Source organism: Molossus molossus, unplaced genomic scaffold (assembly GCF_014108415.1).
Source record: "Molossus molossus isolate mMolMol1 unplaced genomic scaffold, mMolMol1.p scaffold_m16_p_21, whole genome shotgun sequence".
Lineage (NCBI taxonomy): Eukaryota > Metazoa > Chordata > Mammalia > Chiroptera > Molossidae > Molossus > Molossus molossus.
Window position 1 is genome coordinate 35349450 of NW_023425357.1, and position 11094 is coordinate 35360543.

General features: G+C 40.0%; 1 non-coding gene across 1 annotated transcript; it reads left to right on the forward strand.

The window, feature by feature from the left end:
• Positions 1 to 10648: 10648 nt before the first annotated feature.
• On the forward strand, positions 10649 to 10755 carry LOC118639716. Its single transcript, XR_004961270.1, has one exon. It is a non-coding gene; the product is annotated as a U6 spliceosomal RNA (small nuclear RNA).
• The last annotated feature ends 339 nt before the right edge of the window (positions 10756 to 11094 follow it).

The window sequence follows — 11094 nt, forward strand, 5'->3', positions numbered from 1 at the left end:
GGTAAATCTTGCGCTCAGCCCTCCCCGGCTTCCGTAACCAAGACCCATACGGCTGTCGGAAGGGTCCTGGCAACAGCCAATCACGCTTCCGAATAGTTTCTGATTCGTTTTCTTTTTACCAATGAAAGCAAGGATTCGGTTTCAAGTCCCACCCACTGCTCATCTGTTCCTCAGGGGGGAATTAGGGTCGAGGTCCACCTAGCCAATCAGAATCGCCCATACCCTTCGCTCTCGCTAACCCAGTACCGTGATTCTGGAAAGGCGCCTAGTGAAGACGTGTTGACAAGTGTCACGCTGGAGAGGTTTCCTGTTCACTCGGCGTACAAGCCTTCAGAGTCCTGAAAGAGGGGACCGCGTCTCTATTTTCCCATTTCCCTTCCCTTCGACGTGGGTCCCGCTTGAGTCGCGCTAAGCTCGTTTTTCTCACCGACTGAGCGGCCTGTGTTCCCAGCCCCCAGGTTTATATCTTTGCTTTGCATGAGACCTGGCGAATCCCGATTAAATAAGAGAGTGTATCTGCAGAGCTATTGGCACATACTAATCAATACATAAATGAAAAGGCGGTGTTAGAAAAGGCGATGTGGTTGGCCAGAAGCCTTGGGACAGCGAGAAGGGGTAGGGTGTGATTTAACCCAAGTTTGTGCCTCTACTAAGAATCTGATTTTGTTATATGTCAATTATATCTCAATAAACCTGAAAGGCGGGTTGATTTTCAAAGGAATTTTTTGGAGATCAGAACATAACTACGCTATTTTCGTTTCTATGTGTTCTAAAATAGAGATCGCTTCAACTGTCAAGGGCTAAAAGTCCCCGGCATTTTGTAATTTCAAGTTTGGTTAACGTACAACGTTGTGAGCTAATCATTTTTAACTGCCATTGTGGTGAGATATTTTAATTAAATCACTCTCCCAGGCTTTCCACAATCCATCCCAAGTTCTTTGACTAATATTTTGCACCATTCCCTTTTATAAGCCTTATGCATCAGCCACTGACTCCTGAACCTGCTGGTAATAACTTCACATCTGTGGTCATACCAGGCCCATCCACTTAGATACTCTCTTCAAGCTCCTCCTCAAATTCTTCCATTTTCACAAATTCTCCTACCATTCTGCGCTTTAGTAGTTGGAGTACCTAAGCATATTACTATTTCAGGAAGCCCCTGTATCTAAAATCTTAACTTTCTACATTTACCTCCCTAATTAGAATGAAACTATGAGAGCAAGCCCAAATTATTCTTAGGATATTCCACAAACTCTAGATTCAAATATTCACATTCATTTCAGAGATATTTATTGAACATTTACTGGGTCACAAGTACTGTGATAAGCTCTAGGGATAGAAAGGTGACCAAAAAACCCCTCTGAGATAAACAAAGACATTTACATTATACAGTATATAAGTTTAAGTACTAGAAATAGAGATTTGTACCAAATGCAATGGGAAACAGCTCTGAACACATATTTGTTAAACAGCACTTACCTCAGGTGGGTATGAGTCAACCTAAAGAGACTATGTTAAAAGGGCAGATTCTCTCTCATCCAGACATGGAGTCTCTCTCACCTTGAATCTTGGCTTGCCTTGTTACTTTGACCAATGCACTGTGGTATGAATGGTGCAGTGAAAGTTATGAACGAAGTCTAGACTGCAAGAGGCCTTGAAGTTTCCATCTCGACCATCTTAGAACACTATCCAAGATCATGATGCTGTAAAAAAGCCTGGGATTAAAGACCAGCCATTTAAGTGCTGTCTCAGCCCGGCCAGTGTGGCTCAGTGGACTGAGTGCCATCCCATGGACTGAGACATACTCGTTGGATTTCCAGTCAGGGCACGTGCCTGGGTTGTGGACTTGATCCCCAGTGGGGGCGTGCAGATGGTGGCGGATTAATGTTTCTCTTTCACATCGATGTTTCCATCTCTCTCTCCCTCTCTCTCCAAAAAAATCAATAAAAACATTTAAAAAATAAAAAATAAATGCTATCTCAGCTGAACCCACCCCTTAATCAATGTGTCAGCTGAATGCAAACACATGAGTTAAAGCCACATCAGCAGAACTGCTCAGTCAGCCCACAGAATGATGAGAAATACTCAAACACTGTTTTAAGACACTGAAAAGAAAAATTAGATTCCCAGCACCACCTCCAGAGGTTCAGGTCCCGTGGGTCTGGATATAGAATCAGGAATCAACTTTTTTTTTTAATCCTCACCCAAGAATATTTTTCCATTGATTTTTAGATAGATTGGGGGAGGGGGGTAGACATTGATGTGAGAGAGACACGTCGATTGGTGTGAGGGATCAAACCTGCAACTGAGGTAGGTGCCCTTGACCGGGAATTGACCTGTGACTCTTCGGTCCTTGGGCTGACGCTCTAACTGCTAGCCAAATCGGCCAGAGCAGAAATCAACATTTTTACCACATATTTTGAATGACTCTGAGGTTAGTGATCTGTAGATAATATTGGGAAATACTGAACTTTTTTTTGACATATATTAGATATGTCTTTATCTGTCATACAATGAACTAGTAAAATTACACAGCACTTCCTTTTCAACCTCTACCTCTAGGAAGCTGAGTCCAATAGTGTTTTTAAAAACCCAAAGAGGATAGCCTGGAAGAATCTCTCAGCAAATGAAGGGGTTGAAAATATATATTTGGAGTAACACAAAAGCAAAATCGGGCTTTTTAAGAAAAAAGTGGGTGGGATTCCTCCAGTAGTAGTGATGCCACAAGTTTCCTCAAAGGGACCTGGGCAGGTGACAGGGCCATGGAGGGGAAGGGCTACATGGTGCATGCAGAGAGATCAGGGCTACCAAGTAGCAGACACTTGAGCCCTAGTGTGGAGGCTGTCAGCTCTGCAATAGATCTTTCAGTGACCAATGCGGACTGAAAGCTAGAAGGGGAGAAGAACACCCCATAGATGACTGAGACTGAATTTGTCAACATCATGGCAAGTGGAATTAGGATCAAATCAAAGTGTTTGTTTAAACACTTTGTTTTAAAGTGTTTGTTTGTTTAATATTTAAATTTTTTTTAATTTTTATTTATTTTTTTGTTACAGATATTTTACCTTTTTTACCCCATTGGCACCCCCCTCCCTACCCCACCCCCGCCCCATCCCCGGCTTCGTTGTCCATGTCCATTGGTCATGCATACATGCATATAAGTTCTGTGGTTTATCTCTTCCCACCCACCCCCACACCCTCTTCTGAGGGATATCAGTCTGTGCCCTACTTCCATGTTTCTGGGTCTATTGTATTCCTCAGACTGTTATGTTCATTATTTTCCGTATATAAGTGAGATCATGTGGCATTTGTCTTTTTCTGCTTGGCTTATTTCACTTAGGATAATACTTTCCAGGTCCCTCCATGTCGTCTCAAAGGATAAGAGATCTTTCTTTCTTACCGCTGCATAGTATTCCATTGTGTATATGTACCACAGCTTTTTTATCCATTCATCTACTGATGGACACATGGGCTGTTTCCAGATCTTAGCTATTGTAAATAGTGCTGCTATGAACATGGGGGTACATATATTCTTCCTGATTGGTGTTTCAGGCTTCTTAGGGTATATTCCTAGAAGTGGGATCACTGGGTCAAATGGAAGTTCAATTTTTAATTTTTTGAGGTAACACCATATTGTTTTCCATAGTGGCTGCACCAGTCTGCATTCCCACCAGCAGTGTATTAGAGTCCCCTTTTCTCCACACCCTCGCCAACACTTGTTGTTTGATGATTTGTTGATGGCAGCCATTCTGACAGGTGTGAGGTGATACCTCATTGTTGTTTTAATTTGCATCTCTCTGATGATTAGTGATGTTGAGCATTTCTTCATATGTCTCTTGGCCATTTGTATGTCCTGTTTGGAGAGGTGTCTATTCAGCTCCTCTGCCCATTTTTTAATTGGGTTCTTTGTCTTCCTTTTCTTGAGTTGTATGAGCACTCTATATATATTGGAAATTAACCCCTTATCTGATACATCATTGGCAATAATGTTCTCCCATACAGTGGGTTGCCTTTCCATTTTGATGATTGTTTCTTTTGCTGTGCAGAAGCTTTTTAGTTTGATGTAGTCCCATGTGTTCATTTTTTCCTTTGTTTTTGTTGCCTTAGGTGATGTATCAGTGAAAATTCTGCTCCGTATGATGTCCGAAATTTTTTTGCCTACATTTTCTTCTAGAATTTTAAAGGATTCACGGGTCACATTTAAGTCTTTTATCCATTTTGAGTTTATTTTTGTGTATGGTGTAAGTTGATGGTCTAGTTTCATTTTTTTGCATGTAGCTGTCCAATTTTCCCAACACCATTTATTAAAGAGGCTGTCTTGCCCTGGCCGGTTTGGCTCAGCGGTTAGAGCGTCGGCCTGCGGTCTGTAGAGACCCGGGTTCGGTTCCCGCTAAGGGCATGTACCTCGGTTGCAGTTTGTCCCTGGCCCTGGTTGGTCGTGCGGGTGGCAGCCACTCGATGTGTCCCTTTCACATCGATGTTTCCCTCTCTCTCTCTTCCTCTCTCTCCCTCCCTCTCTGTCTGTGCAAAAAATGGAAAAATGTCCTCGGGTGAGGATAAAAAAAATAAAAAATAAAAAAATAAAAAAAAAAAAAGAGGCTGTCTTTACTCCACTGTATGCTCTTGCCACCTTTGTCAAATATTAATTGAGCGTATTGCTTTGGGTCCATTTCTGGATTTTCAGTTCTGTTCCACTGGTCTATATGCCTGTTCTTGTGCCAGTACCAGGCTGTTTTGATTACAGTCGCTTTGTAGTATAACCTGATATCTGGTATTGTGATCCCACCTACTTTGTTCTTCCTTTTCAAGATTGCTGTGGCTATTCGGGGTCTTTTTTGGTTCCATATGAAATTTTGAAGTATTTGTTCTAGTTCTATGAAATATGTCGTTGGTATTTTGATGGGGATTGCATTGAATCTATAGATTGCTTTGGGTAGTATGGACATTTTAATGATGTTAATTCTTCCAATCCATGAACAGGGTATGTGCTTCCACTTTTTTATATCTTCCTCTATTTCTTTTTTCAATGACCTGTAGTTTTCTGCAAATAGGTCCTTTACTTCTTTGGTTAAGTTTATTCCTAGGTATCTTAATTTTTTTTGGCGCGATGGTAAATGGGATTGTTTTTTCAGTTTCTCTTTCTGTGAGTTCATCATTGGTGTACAAGAATGCCGTCGATTTCTTGACGTTAATTTTGTATCCTGCTACTTTGCCAAATTCATTTATTAAGTCTAGTAAATTTTTAATGGAGTCTTTAGGGTTTTCTATGTATAATATCATGTCATCTGCAAATAATGACAGTTTCACTTCCTCCTTTCTAATTTGGATCCCTTTTATTTTTTCCTCATGTCTGATTGCTGTGGCTAAGACTTCCAGTACAATGTTAAATAAGAGTGGCAAAAGTGGACATCCCTGTCTTGTTCCTGTTATTAATGGAAATGTTTTTAGTTTCTGTCCATTGAGTATGATGTTGGCTGTAGGTCTTTCATATATGGCCTTTATTATGTCGAGGTATGATCCCTCTATTCCCACATTGCTGAGCGTTTTTATCAGAAATGGATGCTGGATTTTGTCGAATGCTTTTTCAGCATCTATTGATATGATCATGTGGTTTTTATTCTTCATTTTGTTTATGTGGTGTATCACATTTATTGATTTGCGAATATTGTACCAGCCTTGCATCCCTGGAATGAATCCCACTTGGTCATGGTGAATAATTTTTTTGATGTATTTCTGGATCCGATTTGCTAATATTTTGTTCAGGATTTTGGCGTCTATGTTTATCAGGGATATTGGCCTGTAGTTTTCTTTCTTCGTAGTGTCTTTTTCTGGTTTTGGAATTAGATTTATGCTGGCCTCATAGAACGTGTTTGGAAGTCTTCCTTCTTCTTGAATCTTTTGAAATAGTTTGAGGAGAATGGGTGTTAGTTCTTTTTTGAATGTTCGGTAAAACTCCCCCGTGAAGCCATCTGGGCCTGGGCTTTTGTTTGCTGGTAGAGTCTTGATTACCTCTTCAATTTCCTTAGTTGTTATTGGTCTGTTCAAGTTTTCTATCTCGTCCGGGTCCAGTTTTGGGAGTCTGTGTGTTTCTAGAAATTTGTCCATTTTGCTTAGATTTTCGAATTTGTTGCCATATAGTTATTCATAGTAGTTGTTAACGATCTTTTGTATTTCCGTGGTGTTGGTTGTTACTTCTCCTCTTTCATTTCTGATTTTGTGTATTTGGGTTCTCTCTCTTTGTTTCTTGGTGAGTCTAGCTAAGGGTCCATCAATCTTGTTTATCTTTTCGAAAAACCAGCTCTTTGTTTCATTGATCCTTTGAATTGTTTTTTTGGTCTCTATGTCATTTATTTCTGCTCTGATCTTTACTATTTCCTTCCTTCTACTTGCTCTGGGTTTTTTTGTTTGTTTGCTTTCTAATTCTTTAAGTTGTGAGGTTAGACAGTCAATTAGAAATTTTTCTTGTTTTTTGAGGTAGGCCTGTAGTGCTATGAACTTCCCTCTCAGAACTGCTTTCGCTGCATCCCATAGATTTTGTGTTGTTGTGTGTTCATTTTCATTGGTTTCCAAGAAGTTTTTAATTTCTTCCTTGATCTCGTCGGTGACCCATTCATTGTTTAATAACATGCTATTTAGCCTCCATGTGTTGAAATGTCTTTGCATGTTCTTGTTGCAATTGATTTCTAGTTTCATGCCATTGTGATCTGAGAAGATGCTTGATATGATTTCAACCTTCTTGAACTTGTGGAGATTTAGTTTGTGTCCTATCATGTGGTCTATCTTTGAGAATGTCCCATGTGCACTTGAGAAGAATGTGTATTCTGTAGTTTTGGGGTGTAATTCTCTGTAGATATCTATGAAATCCATTTGGTCTAGTGCTTCATTTAGAGTATCTGTTTCCTTGCTAATTTTTTGCCTAGAGGATCTATCCAGTGCTGTCAACGGGGTGTTGAAATCCCCTGCTATGATTGTATTGTTGTCGATTTCTCCTTGGAAGTCCTCCAGAAGATTTTTAATATATTTTGGTGCTCCTATATTGGGTGCATATATGTTTATCAAGGTTATATCTTCCTGTTGGATAGATCCTTTCAATATTATGTAGTGGCCTTCTTTGTCTCTAGTTATGGTCTTCATTTTGAAATCTATTTTATCAGATATGAGAATTGCTACCCCAGCTTTTTTTTTGCTTTCCATTTGCTTGGAAAAATTTTTTCCATCCCTTCAGTTTCAACCTATGTGAGTCTTTTGTTCTGAGGTGGGTTTCTTGTAAACAACATATAGATGAGTCATGCTTTCTTATCCAATCAGCTACTCTGTGTCTTTTTATGGGAGCATTCAATCCATTTACATTTAAGGTGATTATTGATATGTACTTATTTATTGCCATTTTTGTTTAGTGTGGTTCTATTTTTCTTCCCATTTCTACTGTTAATTACAGCAGTCCTTTTAACATTTCTTGCAGTGCTGGTTTGGTGCTAATGTATTCCCTTAGCCTTTTTTTTTTGCCTGGGAAGCTCTTTATTTAACCTTCTATGTTGAATGATAGCCTTGCTGGGTAGAGTAGTCTTGGATTCAGATTCTTGTTTTTCATGACTTTGATTACTTCATGCCATTCCCTTCTGGCCTGTAGTGTTTCTTGTGAGAAGTCAGCTGAGAGCCTTATGGGGTTTCCTTTGTAGGTAACCTGTTGCTTATCTCTTGCTCTTTTAGGATTCTCTCTTTGTCTTTAATTTGTGGCATTTTAATTACTATGTGTCTTGGTGTGGGCCTGTTTGGGTTCTTCTTACTTGGGACTCTCTGTGCTTCTTGAACTTGAATGCCTTCTTCCTTCACCAAATTAGGGAAGTTTTCTGTCACTATTTTTTTGACTATATTCTCTATCCCTTGCTCATTTTCTTCTTCTTCGGGAACTCCTATGATGCGAATATTATTATGTTTCCAGTTGTCCCACAGTTCTCTTAAGCTGTCTTCCTGTTTTTTAATAGTTTTTTCCTTTTGTTTTTCTGATTGGTTGATTTTTTCTACCCTGTCTTCTAATTCACTGACCCGGTCCTCAGCTTCCTCTACTCTGCTTTTTAAACCTTCCAATGTGTTTTTCATTTCTGATATGTCATTTTTTATCTCTTCTTGATGGTTTTTAATTTCCAATTGGCTTATTTTCAGTGTCTCTATGTTCTTACTCATGCTGTTCAGCTTCCTCAAGATCATGGCTCTGAATTCTAGCTCTGTTAACATGCCTAATTGCTCCACATTGATCTCATCTTCAGTGGAGGTCTCTTGCTCTTTTATGCTTCTGTTTCACCATTTTGGCTCTCACCGTGGGCTTTGGAGCCTGTCAAGTTTTCCCTGTGGGTGTTGGTGTTCTGCTGTTTGTGGCTCCCTCTCCTGTGTTTAGATGAGTGAGGGAGGACCCATGTTAAACACCACTGTCAAGTCTTACTTTCCTGGTTAAAGTTGCCAGCCCAGGAAAGGTACTGTTATCCTCTAGCTTTTTGCCTGGAGGCTAGCAGTCAAGGTTACTTGATGAGTTTTGGGTTGTCAGTTGATTGAAAAACTCCCTCAGGTGCTCAGCACAAGGGGCTTTCACGAGGGTGGGGCAGATGCTGGTTGTTAATGAGCCTCAATTAGCACTTCAGTGGCCCTCAGGGTGGGGTTGGATCTCCGAGGGAGGGGCTGCTGCCTCTCCCCAGAGCCCTGGGAAGGAGCAATGTGGCCACCGTCCTGTGTGGCTGGCACTCAGCAAACGCTCTGGGTGCCCTACAAATCCCGAGTGTCCCGACACAGTTCCAGTCCAGTCTGCCCTCCCTCTGCCAGAGCCCAAGGTGAGTGGCTGTGGCTTTTTTAGCCTCTGTCCCGGCTCTGTGCTGTGGAGCTGCCTGGGAGTGTAACCCAAGGGCGCGGCTCCCAGCTAAGGCCGCTGCTGAGCTGCTGCAGACCATGGGCTCCCAGCCCCCATCTTGCGCCTTCGCAATCCTACTGGGGTCGAGTCTGTGTCCCTAGTTATATGGTCCTCCAAGCTGCTTTTCTGTTGCTTTTTCCCATCAATTTGTCTGTGTTATAGTTGTAATTCCAGTTTGGTTCTGGGAGACGGTCTGTGTAGCTTCCGTTCACTCCGCCGCCATTTTTCGATCTCTTCTAAATTAATATTTAAATTTTTGTTTTAGAATTTCAAACAGGTAAGTGGAACGAATAATACAACTAACTCCCATACACTTCTAATTTAGATTCACCAATTGTTAACACTTGTCCATATTTGGTTTCTTTGATATATATTTACTGTTAATGTTAATAATGTTAAGCCATTTCAGAATAAGTTGCAGACATCATGACCCTTTACCTCCAAATAATTCTGTATCTTCTAAGAATAAGAAAATACTCTTACATAACCCCAGTATGATTTTTAAATTCAGGGAATTTAACATTCATACAAAACTATTATCTAACATGCTGTCCATATCATTTTCCAATTGTTATAATAATATATTTGCGGAATTTTGATGTGTCTATGTGATCCAGGATCCAATCCAGAATCATGCAATGCATTTATTTATGTGTCCTTACTCTCCTTTAATCAGGTACATTTCATCAGCCTTTCTTTTTCTTTTATGACATTAACATTTTTGAAAAGTATGACCATAAATTGAATTGAGTCAGAAAAATATTGTGGCCTATATGTATTGATTATAAATTTATATTCACAATTTATAACACGTGTTAGCCAGAAAGTCTAGCTTAGAATCCTGTCTGTACCACTCATAAACTTGGTAATGTTAGGCAGCTTTCTCAATCTATTTTTCTAAGTGGATACCCACTTGTTCCAACACCATTTGATGAAAACACAATTCCCCACTGAATTGTTTTTATATATTTCTTTAATATTGATTGACCAGCCCTGGCCGGTTTGGCTCAGGGGTTAGAGCGTCGGCCCATGGACCAACGAGTTGCGGATTCAATTCCGGTCAAGGTCACATACCTCGGTTGTGGTTCGTCCCCAACTCTGGTTGGGGTCCTGCGGAAGGCAGCCACTCAATGTGTCCCTTTCACATTGATGTTTCTCTCTCTCTCCTCTTCTTCCTCCCTCCCGCTCTATCTGAACAAAAATGGAAAAATGTTCTCAGGTGAGGATTAATAATAATAATAATAATAATAATTGATTGACCAGCCTAGCTGGTGTGGCTCAGTGGTTGAGCATCAACCTATGCACCAAGAGATCACTGGTTCAATTCCCAGTCAGGGCACATGCCCAGGTTGTGGGCATGATCCCCAGTAGGGGATGTGCAGGAAGAGGCCAATTGATGTTGATAATTCTCTCTCTCATTGATGCTCCTATCTCTCTCTCCTTCTCCTTTCTTCTCTCTCTCTCTCTCTCTAAAAAAAACAAAACAAAACAAAAAACAATTAAAATAAAATAAAATAGAATAAAATTGATTGACCATATAAATGTGGGACTTTTCTCAACTTTCTATTCTGCTCCAGTGATATTTTTGTCTATCCTATGACAATTTCACAGTCTTGATTTCTATAGCTTTGTAGTAAAGCTTGAAGTGAGGTAATGTAAATCCGTCAGCTTTGCTCTTACTTTTCAAAATTGTTTCTGCTATACTAGGTCCTTTGTATTTCCACATAAATTTTTAAATCAGTTTGTTAAGTACTCACTTCAGTAGCACATATACTAAAATTGGAATAATACAGAGAAGATTAGCATGACCCCTGCACAAGGATGACACGCAAAGCTGTGAAGCATTGCATATTTTTTGCAGTGCCCCAGTGGGCATCCTCACACCCTTGATCAGCGTATATGAAACAATATGAGTCAAAGCACAACGTGTGACCTTAATAGCAAAATTGTGACTTTTCATTATTTTTAAAAAACCAGCTTGTTGATGGTGTTGGGAAAATTGGACAGCTACATGCAAAAAAAAAAAAAAAATGAAAGTAGACCATCAACTTACACCATACACAAGAATAAACTCAAAATGAATAAAAGACTTAAATGTGACCCGTGAATCCATAAAAATACTACAAGAAAATGTAGGCAACAAAATTTTGGACTTCATACACAGCAGAATTTTCACTGATACATCACCTAAGGCA